The following is a 7984-nucleotide window of genomic DNA, read 5'->3' on the forward strand; positions in this document are numbered from 1 at the left end:
TCATATGATAATAATTAAATACACACATAAGAAAAAGACAGACACATACTGTATACAGGACAGTTCCACCGGTGCAGTCATAGGGCATTTCATACATATTCATACATTTAACATATTTTTAAGAGAGGTACCTCAACATGCTATCATCACATAACATCTGTTTCACACCATGTGAAAGCATCAAAACGCTCAATCCGCGGAAAAATGCTGTTCAGAAGCTGTGCCTTTAAATGAGCTGTCGGGACTTGTACTGTTGTGATGTCACTATACTTTGTTGAAAGTGCCCATGCAGATGTGGAAGACCAGAAAAAAAACACTGACCAATCAGAACAGACTGGGCTTTTTTTTTCAGGAAGGGGGGCTTAAGAGACAGGTGGTAAATTGAAGCGTTTCAGACAGATGGTAAAAAGCAGCACAGTACATTCAGACAGACAGACTGAGAAAAAGAACGTGTTTTTTGAACATTAAAGCAAGTAAACATGTTCTAGTAAAAACCCAAAATGCAAGTAGGAAACTGAAAATGAGCATGATATGGGACCTTTAATTGGCAAATATGAACACAACTTTCCAGTATTTGGGGCAAGATGAACAGAGTTTGTATAAGTGAAAATTTAATAGATTGTGTGTCAAGTGAAGTGCTTGCAGAAGTACTGAAGCTGCAGCGGCAACAGTTAGACCGGAAATAAAAAAGAGTGTGAGTAAGAGTGTTTTTGAACAATTTCAACCTTCAGTGAAAACATAATGTGGTTGAATAAAGGAGAAAAAAAGACTAACACACCATTTAATTCCTATGCAATAACCCATCACCACTGTCTCTAATCAGTGTGTTTACTGGTTCCACTTATAATTTTTTTATCAATCTCATTCTCTATTTCAGAGCTTTTCATACTGTTCATAGTGTAATATAATGTAACATAATATTATTTATTCCAGCCCCCTTTTCACTTTGCTCCATAATTGAAATAATAATAACTCATCATAATTATAATTTACTGCTGCATACTTTGCAACTCTTCATTGCACTATTGTCTCAACCTGTGTATGTTGTTTCTGTTTATAGTGTGTATATATTAGTGTGTATATATTGTTGGTTTTGTATGAGTAAGCGCATCGTGAGCAATACGATCCAAAGCAAAATTCCTCGCATGTGTCCTCCTACCTGGCAAACAAAGCGGATTCTGATTCTGATTAATAGATGAAATGCTTAATTACAGCAGAGTGTTCTTTTCCATTTTTGCCACCAGATGTCCCACATGGACCACACGATCACCCACGAGCGCTCACACAGTACCAGCAGCTCCCAATGACGAGGCTGCCGAACCACACACATCCACAGGGCTGTGTTATTTCACTGCCTTTCAACACATCCGTCTGCTCTTCATCGTTTAGCTGTGGGCAAATTACAGCTAATCACACCCAAACTATTTATGCATCACTGTGTCTTCTTATTGGCACTCAAATCAAGTGCTGTGTACGCTGAGGTTACATTATTGTGAGTCAAATTACCCATTATTGAATCACTAAATATTTACATTTTTATATGAAAATCTAAATTGTATTCACATCATTCTGTCCTCTCTCTTTCTCTCACACACAAACACACAGACACGCGCGCACACACACACACACACACACGCACACACACACACACACACACACACACTGTCTGACATATGATGATAAAAAAAGTCGCTGATAAATGAAAAGTTTGGACTTTATTGCCTTTATAAGTAACAATTAATCCTCCAAAACATCAGGAAAACCAAAGAGTAGAGCAGGAAAACAAAAGCTACACACACAAAAAAAAAACTAGTCATCTTGATTCTTCCAGCCAACACGGCTTGACACATGTGGCATACAGAGCCACTGAGCTGCTGAGCCTCCACATCCTGCCGCCGAGCCCCAGAAAGTTTGTGGCTGCAGGCAGGCAAGAGTTTCTCCTGAAGCTGTGATCCAACGGTTTTTCATTTTCAAGGTATTACAGAATGCAAAGAAGACTGGCAAGGTGCTCGCAGTGACCTACGTTTATTAATTAAAGGACAAATATTGTTTTGACCCATCCACCTCCCCCCCTCCACCTACCTCCTTATGCAGACATTTGGTGTTTATACTACTCACTACTGTTGTTGCTCTTAATACTATGTCAACTTACAGTGTCGCTGTGCCCGGTGCATTCAATACAGACGCCTAAGGGTGATTTAAAAGGTAAAAAAAAACTTATATAAATGGGCTGTTGACAACATTATTGTACTTAAAGTCTTATTAAACTGTGTAAATAGATCTTTTTGGCCACTTGGGGGCAGTGAAACCAGCTGCACACACAATATTGACATATTAACGCCTTACACATTTATAGAGAATGTGTTATCCAACAATTGATTTTTGTTTTTTTTCACAGATGAAGCAAACATAGAGCAACATCAGCATTTATTTGGAGAATTCATTGTGAACCAAAACAATGATGCTAAAACGCTCCATAGAGCTGAGGGGAGCTAGCCTGGTCCTACCAGACTCGTACATTCATCTGTCCAGAGAGTCTGGCCCCTCTCCATTGACAAGTGTTGACTTCCTTGAAGGCGGGTCCTCTGTTGAAGTTTAAAACTATTGGATCTGCCCATAGCCACTCTGGATCCTCAATAACCAATCGCTAACGTTTGGTTGGCTCAGCATCGCTAGCGTTAGCCTTAGCCAACTCCTTCACCACTAACAGAGCGAGCTGGAAAATCTAACTTTCCCCGAGCCCCTTGGGGAGGAGGGCCACAACATCATGGCCACCAAAATAACTCAGCAAAGATTGTTCTTGTCCAGGCTTTAACTTCTGGATATTTGGCAGCGTTGCCACAACAGACCGAATGGCTTCGCTCGCATCTTTTAACCGCCACGTCATCGTTCTCAGCCACTCCCTCTGTTCACTGATTGGACCGGTAAAGATTTGACCGGAGAAAACCCAAGAATATACCTCAAACCCAGACGATGTACTGAAGGAAAATAAAGCTTGAGCGGAAGTACGTAGGAGGGCGGAGCCAGGCTAGAGGGGAGCTGCAGTCAGGTGATAATTCTCTGTGGGTTTGTCACTGTAAACCTCTCACATTACACACAGTCATCTGATCCACTGTTAACATAAAAATAATGATTTGTGTTGCTTTAAAGAGCAACGTAACAGCTGTTGAAAATCTTAGTTTTAGTTTTGTGATCTCTGATTTTGAGGTGTACACAGGGGAGTGGTCAGCTGTGACATCACTGTTACCTAATTGGGAACTGCTCCAGCTGGATCTTGTTTGGTTAAAGTGCACATAATGACCTTTCTCATAAATGTCGAGTAGCAGGGCTGTTACTGTCTGTCTGGAAATAGTTTTGGTTCTGTCTTCCTTCATAATGTACACAGTGACTACTACAATGTTACTGCATGCACACATTAGAATGACATGCAAACAACCAACAGTATGGAGTAAAGAGTGAAGTTTGTTAGGGTCTGAGTGTAGTTAACCATCAATAGGCCACCCATGCTGAACCCAGCAAATAAAGCTTTCCATTCAGCTCTGCCACAGACCATGAAATAGTCACTCAGCTCTGAAATGGAGAGAATCACTCACATAGAGAAACAGCGAGAAGTTCAGTTAGTTCTGCCGTGCAGGTAGGAGATAGATACTTGGAGGCACAGACTTATTGCAGCCCTCCATAGATATCTGCCAAAGTCTACACAAACATTAGAGGGAAACGGGGAAACAAAATTACAGAAATCTGCTAAGTTTGACAAATGGCGGGCCCAACTTTGCCACTAGCTATTAGCCTGCAATGATTAATAAGTGAGAAAATAATTGCACTTCATTGAGATTGATGACGCCCCATTTAACCTCCCCTCTCATCCTGGCTGCGCCACAGAGCACCGAGATGAGCCTCGGACACACTGCTGCTCTGCCGGCCTCATTGGCATCACACACACACACACACACGCACACAGACACACACACACACACACACACACAGGGTCTGTGATGATCCTGCGGGGCATTTTTTAAAAGCCTTGCAGCGCTCTGATCATAAGTTCATTGTTAGTAAGTGAAAAACAATGATCTCAGCGCTAGGAGGCCTCTGGGAACCTCTCACTCCACCAATATAGCAGCATTTAAGTCAAACACCATGGGGAATTAATGACAGTGGAGTCACCATTAACTCCTACGCTAACGAGTTTGTGAGCTTTGGCCCTCTTGTTAGACACATCTTGTGTGTGTGTTTGCTTGTGTTGGAGAATCTTGTTGATCTGAAACACACACGTTAAATGTGTTTGAATGTGATTTTCACGGTGAAAATGCAAACAAAAAAACGCCGGCGATCAGTCGAGGCGCTGGGAGTGCCATGGCGCCTTATCCTTTCAGTCCGCAAAGAGACGTGGCCAAGGTTATTAAAGAAGGATGTAGCAGAGCAAGATGGCCGCTGTTGTGACCAGAGGCGGTGTGGAGAGATAAATGGTTGACCCAGCCTGGTGTCAGGTTAGGATTGATGCCACTATCAGCCCCACTGCTTTCCCAATGATTTTCTCAAATCTCTGATAGAGTGTGTTATCTAGTTACTGGCATGAGGGCAACGGCCTGCAGGCACAGAGAAGGTCAATCTATGAGGACAATCTTTGTTGGACTAAATGAGAAAAAAGACCTCACAAAAAAAGAATAAAAAGCAGCTGCTAGGTCTCTGGGATAAGATAAGCCAAATTACTTCTCTTTAGTAGGATAGGCCTTGGGCAAAACATCAAAAAAAAAAAAAGAAATTTAGAAAAAATGAAGTGTGTCAGCTTGTGTGCTCTCTAACTTCAGTGTTGTAGATTTCACCTGGAACCTCTGCTTCCTTGATCTAATGATTCAGTGGCAGCAGCACTTTAAGGAATGGGCTGGACGAGTGTGTGTTTGTCTGCTGTTTAATCTGCATTCACATAATAAATCTCCTTATCCTTATCCTTAAATAGGAATTTCCAGAATATACAACACCAGTCAGCCAGGTAAAGCGCCCCACAGATCATATAGAGCTGCTCCATAATCTTACTCCATCAAACCTCTCGCTCTTTTCAAAACTGGGGAAAAGAGTTTGACTAATAGGTTGTAATTTACCAGCCGAGGTCCCGATCAATAATTCTGTGTCAATAATGATGGAGAGGTCTGTGTGAGGGGAAATGATTCCATTCATTGTCTGAGAAAAATGAAGGTGTGGACATCGCCTCAGGCTGTAGGCAGATGTCCACAGGTGCTCGGTTAGTATGATAGTGGAGTTGATGAGTGGGAGGAAGACAGATAACACACCCTTGTGGTGCATAGGATCAAAACTTTACAAAGAGGGTTCACACACACACACACACACACACACACACACACACACACACACACACACACACACACACACACACACACACACACACACACACACACACACACACACACACACACACAGTCCCTAATGGATTTTTCTCCCCACACTTTTTATGCTGACGTTTCAGTCGACGGGCATTCCTCAGAACAATCTCATTTTGAAAGCAGTCTTCTGACAGAAATATTGACCAAACCTCTATAAATGAAAGGAACGATCTGTTTCTATATGATCCAGAAAATTGCTAAAATGGTTTCAAGGAATTACAAGTTTTTTGAAAACCTTTCTAATGTGGTGTGAAGATGTGGCACCTCTTATCTGCATGCATGTAGCATAGGAAATAAAATATCCTGAGTCAAACGAGCCAGTACATCATTAAAAGATGTAGAAGCTCAAGGTTTTCAAGCATATTGTCATGATAAATCTCAAGGCATAGGCTGAATATTTCCCATAGTGCTAGTGTACGATTATAGACACCAGCACTCACATTCAGCAGAAGACACAAAACGTTTAAACAACCACTGATTCTCAGAATCAGAATCAGAATCAGAAATACTTGATACATTGATCCCCAAATCCCCGAATCCCCATTCCCCGATCCCCATTCTACATCATGGCATGGATTTAATGGTGTTAATTACCATACTGCAAGTTACTGCAATCACTCAAGATGAATAAAGACTGTATACGGCACTGCAGCGGCACTTTCTACTTTTATGTAGTATAGCTGTGACATCACAACTGTACTGACGACTCGTTTAAAGGCACCGTTTCTGAACAAGGGCTGTGTGCATTTTTTTTCCATGGATTGAGCGTTTCGATACTTTCACAGTATCATACATCACTTTGACCAGTTTAAAAAAAAAAAAAAGACATTAAAATATCACTTTTTTAAATATGGGACCTTTAAGTTATGCACGTTGTCGGGCCAAAACGTTTATAAAAACCTGTAGAAATTGTTGAATTGAGCATCATCCACAGAGAAGCTGCAGAAAAGGGAAAAGTAAGGTTCATTGTGTAACCCGCATCTTGTCATGTTTACATTTATGTCAAATTTCCTAAAACACTGGGCCAGTGCTTGTGTGTTTCAGTGAGGTACAGTAAGCTCCGTGGTTCTAAAATAAGGCAAGAGTTTTCCTGTAGTAAGAATTCCAGTCTGTCACAAGCTCCATATCAAAATCTTTGCTTCCAAAGCTGCGGTAAGCCACGCTTTAATGCCTTGATCTGCCAGTCAAAGATAAATGTCACTGGCTCCAACCAACAAGCAGTCTAAATATTCTGACACGAGCTTTCAGTTCAACGCCAGACACGAGATATAGAGCTCGGTCTGTGGGTAACACACAAAGTCGAAAACAAATGGTTTGAAATTCAATAGAAATGTAGGTTGTTATTAATGTTCTTACATAAACATCACTCCCCTGGTAATTTACATATAATAGCAAAAGGTCCACTTTCGAAACACAAATAAGGTGAAATGGGTGGATTGTACAATAGGAAGAGTCTGATCCAATCCAAATCCATAACAAAACCACACTCCCTTGCATAGATTTGTGCCGTGGAGCATTGAGTTACTGAATAGTTCACGTGTAGACACATGTAGACATTTGATATTGGGCACTTTTTTATTTATTAAATCATCTTAGCTGGTGGACCGATGACTGCATATCACCACCAGTACTGTGTTGTTGTTTATGTTATGTTTTTCTGTATTGTCTAAATCTTCATTGCTGTCGGATGTTGGTGTGGTTTTATTGTCTTCTTATTGTCTTTTATTGTTTTACTGTTGTACGGGCTTAATGTTTAAATGTGGCTCCCGTGAGTGCAAAACAAATTCCCCTCTGGGCAATAAAGGTTTCATTGTTTTCATAAAATAGGTATCCCCCTTATAAATGTTAAATATGACAGTGTACAAATGGAACTAATTAATAAAGTTTTGATGATCCATTGTTTAAACTAAATTTTGAGTGTGGCTTTAACACATTTGGATTTGTGTTGTCATTGCTGATGTTTTTACGTCTGTGAATAATTCCCAAATACCACAGTAGAACAACTAATAGGCAGCTGCTGGTTGACATGTATGACAGTATGTTCCTGCACTAGCATGTTCCTGCACTAGCGTCAACATAGAGCCCCATTGACCTGCACTTTGATTGGGCAACAATTTATGCATGAACACTACCCTTACATGTGAAACTGAACTATGGTTATTCTTCACTCAATTCACCCATCCAAATCAGTCAGATTGTTGGTATGTGTATATGTTTGGTTTTGCAAAGACTTAAGCTCTCATGACTTTTACTTTAAAGAGGCAATCATCGGGAGGCATGCACACAACCACAGATTCGTTGCAGGTGCAAAGATGAACAGAAAATACAAAAATGTCATGTCACAAAGATTGGGAACGAGATAGCAGTGTGGGCATTTTTTACTTGATAGCTCAGCATTAGTGTACAATTTCCCAAAAAATATTAATTATATAGCTGTTTTGGTTACTTTCACATTGCATGTAAAAAGAGAATAACCCCAGTATAGATTTGTATATGTGAGAGTATGTGGCTACTTTTGCCAGATTGTGTACTTTAGGAAAGCATAAATGTGTAAAATATTAAAAACAAACAAAGGTTTTGAT

The sequence above is a fragment of the Etheostoma spectabile genome, chromosome 18, assembly GCF_008692095.1.
Source record: "Etheostoma spectabile isolate EspeVRDwgs_2016 chromosome 18, UIUC_Espe_1.0, whole genome shotgun sequence".
NCBI lineage: Eukaryota > Metazoa > Chordata > Actinopteri > Perciformes > Percidae > Etheostoma > Etheostoma spectabile.